At 35.2% G+C, this 7,762-nt stretch overlaps 1 non-coding gene across 1 annotated transcript; it reads right to left on the reverse strand.

The window, feature by feature from the left end:
* Positions 1–6,454: 6,454 nt before the first annotated feature.
* Positions 6,455–6,561, reverse strand: LOC128289896 (small nucleolar RNA R71). Its single transcript, XR_008279538.1, has one exon. It is a non-coding gene; the product is annotated as a small nucleolar RNA R71 (small nucleolar RNA).
* Positions 6,562–7,762: the final 1,201 nt, after the last annotated feature.

A 7,762-nucleotide genomic window follows, 5' to 3' on the forward strand; every position in this document is an offset into this window, starting at 1 on the left:
TACAGATTGGTATTGCCTTCAGAGTTAGAAAAGATACATAATGTGTTGCAAGTATCTATGTTATGACGAACCAATCAGACCCTTCACATGTTATCATACCTGTTGATGTTGAGATTCAGCATGATATGTCGTACAGAGAAGAATCGGAATTCTAGCTCGAGAGGTTAAAGAATTGATAAATAAAAACATAGCTTTAGTAACAGTTTGTAACAACCTGTTTTTCAGTGAAATTGGAACAGTGGTTTTGGGACCACAAATCCAAAGTTAGAAAATTTATTTTATTATTATTTTATGGTTTAAGTATGATAGAAATACCGATAAAAATTTCATTAAGAAATTTTACTGTTTACATGCTTAATTTGATAAAAGGATTAAATCGTGTAAAGTACAAAAGTGGAGTTCTAATAACTAAAGTTGTTAAATAGCTATAGAAATTTAAGGTGGAAGTACTTATTTGGTAATTAGACCATTTAACTTGATAGTGGATATACTTGGCTTGACAATTGTGTAATTATTTTTGTTTTTAAAGGTTAAATTAGTAAAAAGGTAATTATATGTTAAATTAAATAAAACCAAAGTGAAGTATCACCTTTTTCTTCTTATTTTCAATTAAAGTTAAAGCAAAAGGAAACCATTGTTGAGCTATCATTCGGCTAGTCTTATTTCTTTGATTAGTAAGTGAATTTTGTCTCGTTTTTAATGATTTCTACATTTTCAGGATCGCTGTAGCTTAATCTAACTAGCCCAAGGACTAATTTGCAAAATTGTTATAGTATTAGGGTTTTCCATTGATAAGCGTGCTTTATTTTTGAAGTTTGATGATAGAAAATGAATGGTTGTTTTTAGATAAACAACTTTTGCAAAGGAATTTTTAGTAAAATTGTCAATTAGGGATTTAATTGAAAATTGTGATAAATTCTTCATAAAATTTTAAATTTGTGAAATATGTGGGCTGCTATAAGCATGTATAAAATTTGGCTAGGCTTCAATAGGGATAAAATTGAATGAATTTCATTTTCCGAGCCTAGGGACTAAATTGCAAAGAGTTAAAAGTAAAGGGGAAAAATGGTAATTTTTCCAAAAATGTGTTTTGGACTAAATTGAATGTGAATTATATTGAACTAAGTTAAATTCATTTGTATAGATTCGACTAGACCTCTTACGGAGTTAGATCGGGGCAAAGAGAAAATTTCAAATTAGTCTCCTCCGTATCTATGTATACTCGTTGAGGTAAGTTCGTGTAATTAAGTTGCGTATTTATATGCTTTAATTGAAATAAATGTATGTGGATTGTATAATTGCTATGTATAATTACCAATCACATATTTGACGACATATGACGACTACCAAGCCCCATTTGAACCTTAGGAATTTGTAGGATACAAATGACATGTCATTAGGGTTACCGATTTCAGCTCTTATGAGCTTACTGATACTCAGTTCGGAGGATCGTACCATTATTCAGCTTAGAGGAGATTACCATTTATAGCTCGTATGAGCATATGTGTACATGAATTGATGGATTACAAATCAGTACACCTCGTGTGTACTACCCGGGTATCTACTGATTTTCTAAATGGTTCAACGGGCACTATTTTGTATGAGATTACATGAGTTCAATATGAACTACTACAGATATTTACATGAGATATATGAAAATGATTTGTTCATGATATATAGATACATGATGTGGAAATTATATGTACATGGAATTTTGATTATTGTTGAGCTCATACATGTTTCTTGATATTTATATGAATTACATGACTAACATGGTTGATAAGGATATGTGTTTAGGCTTTTGGCCAAATTGATTTTGGATATGCTTTGTATGCTTACCTTAAATGTGACTAAATGGTAAGTTAATTTCTTTTTTATACAAACTTACTAAGCTTAAATGCTTACTCTGTGCTATTTTCCGTGTTTTATTGTGATTCGGAAGCTTGTCAGAGCTATATCACACTATCTATCGGCTCTTTTGGTACTTTTAGTTGCTTAATTTCAATTATAATGGCATGTATAGGTTATTTTGGCTAATGTTGGCTTATGTGTGATGTTGTGGTTATGGCCATATGCTTTGTCTTGTGCTTTGGTATATTTTGCTATGTATATATAAATGGCCTTATCATGTTTGATGTGTGGTTTGGTATAGGTAATATGTGAATTGATTTATGTTTGATGAATGAAAATTTAAATAGTAGTTGAATATGCATTTGGATATGTAATATAATTTGGAGTGTTTTAGTGCTTATTGTGGAAAGCACATATGTATAATGAGGTTAGTTTTTGAATGGTTAGTATTAGTGTTTTTAGTGCACAAATTACATGTAACACCCCTAACCCATATCCATTGTCGGAATAGGGTTACGGGGCATTACCGAATATTACACATCATTCACAGACATTTATGCGTTCACATTCAAAATCCATTCAAGTCATTCATATTGTCCCTTATAAAGTCCTACGAGACCTTAAAACATGCTTAGAAGTGGTTCGGGACTAAACCGATAACATTTGCAAACTTTGGGAAACTTAGAAAATTCTCTTGCATTCAAGGGTCACACGCCCATGTGAATAGGCCATGTGCCTCACACGACCACCAGACACGCCTGTGTCACAAGCCGTGTGAAAACAGGGCATACATACTAACTTCACCACACAGTCGAGGACACGCCCGTGTGCCATGGCCGTGGGAACACTGGAGGGGTTACTGGCTTGGCCACACGCCCATGTGCCAGCCCGTGTGCCACACACACGGCCAGTAGACATGCCCATGTCTCTAGGCCGTGTCAAACCTAGAGGGTATACTGTCTTAATTCAAAAGGGTACCCCAAGGGACACACAGCCATGTTGCATGACCATGTGTCGCACACGGTTGAGACACACTCCCGTGTCTTTGCCCGTGTGGACAAAAATAGGCCATTTGTAAAGCCAATTTGCCACCCTTTTTCTTATGCACACCTAGCAACCAAATGAACACCATTTCAATACATATATAGGCAGCCAAAATATACCAATCCATACACATCTCATGCTAACTATCCTCAACCAATTCAACTACTAAATTCACAACCAAAATCATGCCAAAACAATATGCCACAACCTTAACTTCTATATGCATTTCATCATCATCTTACCATCTATTTCATGCTTCAAAACATATCAATTCATCATCCATAAATCATATCAAATTATACCATTCCTCAAGCAATAATATATCCATTAATGACTAACCAAATGAGCAACTACTTGATCATATCAACAACCATGGCAAACATGCCAAAACATAAGGCCACATTATAACCATCAATCAAAATCATTAATAAGCCATTTCAAATGACCATCTACATTTCTAACAACCATATCAAAAAGACCATAGCCTATACATGTTATATAACCAAGCCTAAAAGTGTAGAAATACCGAAAATCAATAGCTGAATAGTGTGATGTGATTCCGTTGACTTTCAACCCGAGTGAATGTCCAAAACACTATAAAACATAGAAAAAATAACACAAAGTAAGCTTCACAACTTAGTAAGTTCGTATATGAGCCTAAAATGATCACAACATTGAAATAGATAAATTATTAACATTTAAAGCATCAATTCATGAGCTAACATCGAATTATTTATGTCCTCATTCGTAAATTCTCAACTTCATATAACTTGATACTTGAGTAGTTTTTTCGTACATACTTGTACTGATACCTTTCTATTTATCACACATACTCTTATCAAACCTCTCTGGTTTATAAGTGCTTATGATACAAATTCATCGATTTTTCGATGCCATAGTCCAACTATGGTCTTACACATACATTGCCAAGGCCCTACTGTAGTCTTTCTTTCACATGCCATAACCCGATTATGGTTTTATTAGTCTATTGTCATATGTATATTTAGTTAAAGCAACTATAATTCATATTTCACATAACATTCAATACACACTTTATTATAGTCAAATAAACACATTTTGACATGAAACATATTTATACACAATTCTTTCTTATTTAATATACAAAATACAATATGAACTCACCAATTTACTTTCATTCGATTCTCACATAGGTTCTGTACATACCTGTATTACTTAATCCGGCCGTACTTTCATTCTCGTCTTGACTATGCCTGCTGAACCCTTCCAAATCATTAAGGATGCTCGGATATCACATAAAGCTCATACAATGCCATATCTCATATATGGTCTTACATGTTATCTCATATCGATGCCACTGTCCCAAACTGCGTCTTACACGTAATCGATTAACGATGCCAATGTCCTAGACATGGTCTTACACGTAATCGTATAATGATGCCAATGTCCCAGACATGGTCTTACATGTAATCTCATCTTAGAAATACTAATGTCATCACATTTGTATCCTATACTATTCCTAAAGTTTGTACGAGACTTTCGGGCGTCGTAATGATAAACCGTAATATATATATTTTTACCCCATGCTTAACACATTTTATGGATGATTTTCCCTTAAAATTGGTGAATTCGATGCTCCTAATGCTTTAATTTCATGTTTTATACTTAGGAGAGAATAGGAGAGTGAAAGGAACGAGAAACGGGCCAAAAACGGAGAAAATTGGCCAAAGTACGAAATCAACACGGCCTGGACTTCCTCACACGGTCAGACCACACAGCCATGTCAATTAGGCAGATTCGAAGCACGATTCACATGGGTGTGTCCCTGCCGAGCCCAAGTTGAGTCCAATTCAGAAAGGGCTAATTTTTAGGGTTTTTAGGCATTCTAAAGCCTCTAAATACGCCTTAAAGGAAGAGAAAAAGGAGGACACGGAGAGAAAGGAAGAAATTAATCGAAAGAAGCCGATTGATCCATCTCAGAAGCTGAAGTCACCATCAAGATTGAAGATCTCCCTTCAATTTCCCTTCAAGAGTTTTGGGTTTTCTTTATGTTTTGTATTCGTTATTCTTCTGAGATGTTTTCCTTTTTAGTTATGAACTAAATCCCTTAAATACCCAAGGGGAATGAAACCTGAGACGAATCTTGTTATTATTTTCTGAATTGTATGATAAATATTTAACTTGTTCTTAATTATGTGTTCTTAATTCTTGTTTTGATATTCCAGGATACTTATTCAAGATAAGCTCTTATTCAAAGGAGGAATAAACCCTGTCTAAGAGTACATTTGTCATAATTAAGCGGAGTTGTTTGTGAAACCCTAGACATAGGGTGACAAGATTTTTCCAGATTAGGGTGAAACCTAATAAGGGGATCCATAGATCGAGTTAATGCAACCCTAGGGTGTTAATTAGAGAAAATTCTCAATTATTCAATCTATGGATTAGACGTTATTAGTCTTAAAAAGGGATAATAACATAACTTAGGGATCTCCACGGAACAAGTTAAATGAATAAATCGTCCGATTCAGAGCCAAAATAACAAGTACAGTCTAGGTGGATTTTTCCTTAGGTATTGTCTTAATTCAATCGTTTTCCAAAAGTAATCCCCCAATTCCATTCTCTATGAATTCTTAGATTAGTTAATTAGTTAGTTAAAACAAAACCCCCTTATTCTTAGGCTAGATAATAAAAAGACAGTCATTACTAGTACTTTTAATTCCTTTGGGTTTGACAATTCGGTCTTACTAAAACTATACTACTGTTCGATAGGTACACTTGCCTGCATCGCGATAATAGTTAGTTTTAAGAACGATTAATTATAAATATTTAAAACTTACCTATCACGAAAATCGCGATCAAGTTTTTGGCGTCGTTGCCGGGGAACTAAGATATTAGGAATGCTCAATTCTTATTACTTTAGCCATTTATTTTTCTTGCAATTTAATTTATTTTTTTATTATTATTTATTAATTTACTTTTTCTTTCTCTTGGTAGGTTTTTATAGTTTATGACTAGAAGAAACCCGTCAGGACCACTACTTTTTGACGAAAAAATCGATCGCACAGTTCGCAGAAACCAAAGAGAAATAAGGCGAAGCTTAAGATACACAGAGAACGAGCAAGAGGATAATACTCAACCCCCAACCGAAGAGATGGCTAAAAACCAAGACAATCAGCTACCTCATGTAATTGTAGTTAATCAAACTCCTGCTCCACGCACTATGTATGGTTATGCTAAACCTTATTTAACAGGAACTGAATCAAGCATAGTTAGTCCTGCTGTAGCTGCAACTACTTTTGAACTAAAACCTAACACTATTCAAATGATACAGCAATTTGTTCAGTTTGATGGTTTGTAGGATGAGGATCCTAACGCTCACTTAGCAAACTTTTTGGAACTATGTGATACATTTAAAATTAATGGTATTTCTGATTATGCCATTTGTCTTCGGTTATTCCCTTTTTCATTGAGGAACAAAGATAAATAGTGGTTGAACTCATTACCACAAGGGTCAATCATTACTTGGGAACAAATGACCAAAAAATTTCTATTAAAATATTTCCCACTGATTAAAACAGCCAAATTACGTAATGATATCTCTTCGTTTGTGCAGATGGACTTAGAAACTCTTTACGATGCATGGGAGAGATACAAGGACTTACTGAGAAGGTGCCCTCACCATGGGTTACCGCTTTGGCTTCAGGTTCAAACGTTCCATAAGGGCCTGAATCCTTCGACTCGGCAAATGGATGACGCAACTGCTGGCGGAACCATCAATAATAAAACACCTGAAGATGCTTATGAGTTTATAAAGGAAATGTCACTGAATAACTATCAATGGCAAGTCACGAGGACAAAACCAACGAAAATAGTCGGTGTTTATAACGTCGATTCGGTTACCATGCTCTCTAATCAGGTAGAACTCTTAAACAAGAAAATTGATGGTTTTCTTAGTTCTTCACAAGTTCACCCTGTAATACAGTGTGAAGCAAGTGGAGGTGGATGAAGCAATTCGAAATACCAACCTTATGGCCACAACATGGATAACGAGTAGTTAAATTACATGGTAATAATTCTCGATCTCAAAACAATCCATCTAGTAACACATACAATGCAGGTTGGAGGAACCACCTAAATTTCTCATGGGGAGGCCAAAGAAATCAGAGACCACCTCCAGGCTACCAACAACCACCCTACCAATAGGAAAAGAAGCCGAACCTTGAAGAGATGCTCTCAAAGTTTATATCGGTGTCAGAAACTCGTTTCCAAAACACCGAGATAGCACTTAAAAATCAACAAGCATCGATCCAAGGGCTCGAAACTCAGATAGGCCGGCTTTCCAAACTAATCTCCGAACGACCACAAGATAGCTTGCCAAGTAATACTGAACCCAACCCAAGGGAACAACTCAACGCAATTAATGCTCAAGATGAAGAAGGATCCATTGAGCCTGAGCCAGAACTGAGGTAAGAAACTATGGTAAGCAGAGGCCAAGGTGAGGTAGGTCATAATAAAAACAAATCAATGAATGTCGAATATAAACCTCGTGTGCCATACCCCAATGCGACAAGGAAAGACTGCTCAGATGAACAATTTGGTAAATTCCTTAACTCTTAAAAAAATTACACATTAACTTACCGTTTATTGAAGCTCTATCACAGATGCCAAACGCAATGAAATTTTTAAAGAAGCTTTTAGCAAATAAGCGGAAGTTGGACGAGGCGTCGCATATGGAGCTAAACTCAGTTTGCTCAACTATTCTGCAAAATAAGCTACCAAAAAAATTAAAAGATCCAGGGAGTTTTACAATTCCTTGCTTAATTGGTAGTTTAGATGTTAATAATGCATTAGCTGATTTAGGGGCTAGTATTAACGTGATACCCTACAA

The sequence above is a fragment of the Gossypium arboreum genome, chromosome 2, assembly GCF_025698485.1.
Source record: "Gossypium arboreum isolate Shixiya-1 chromosome 2, ASM2569848v2, whole genome shotgun sequence".
NCBI classification, from domain to species: domain Eukaryota; kingdom Viridiplantae; phylum Streptophyta; class Magnoliopsida; order Malvales; family Malvaceae; genus Gossypium; species Gossypium arboreum.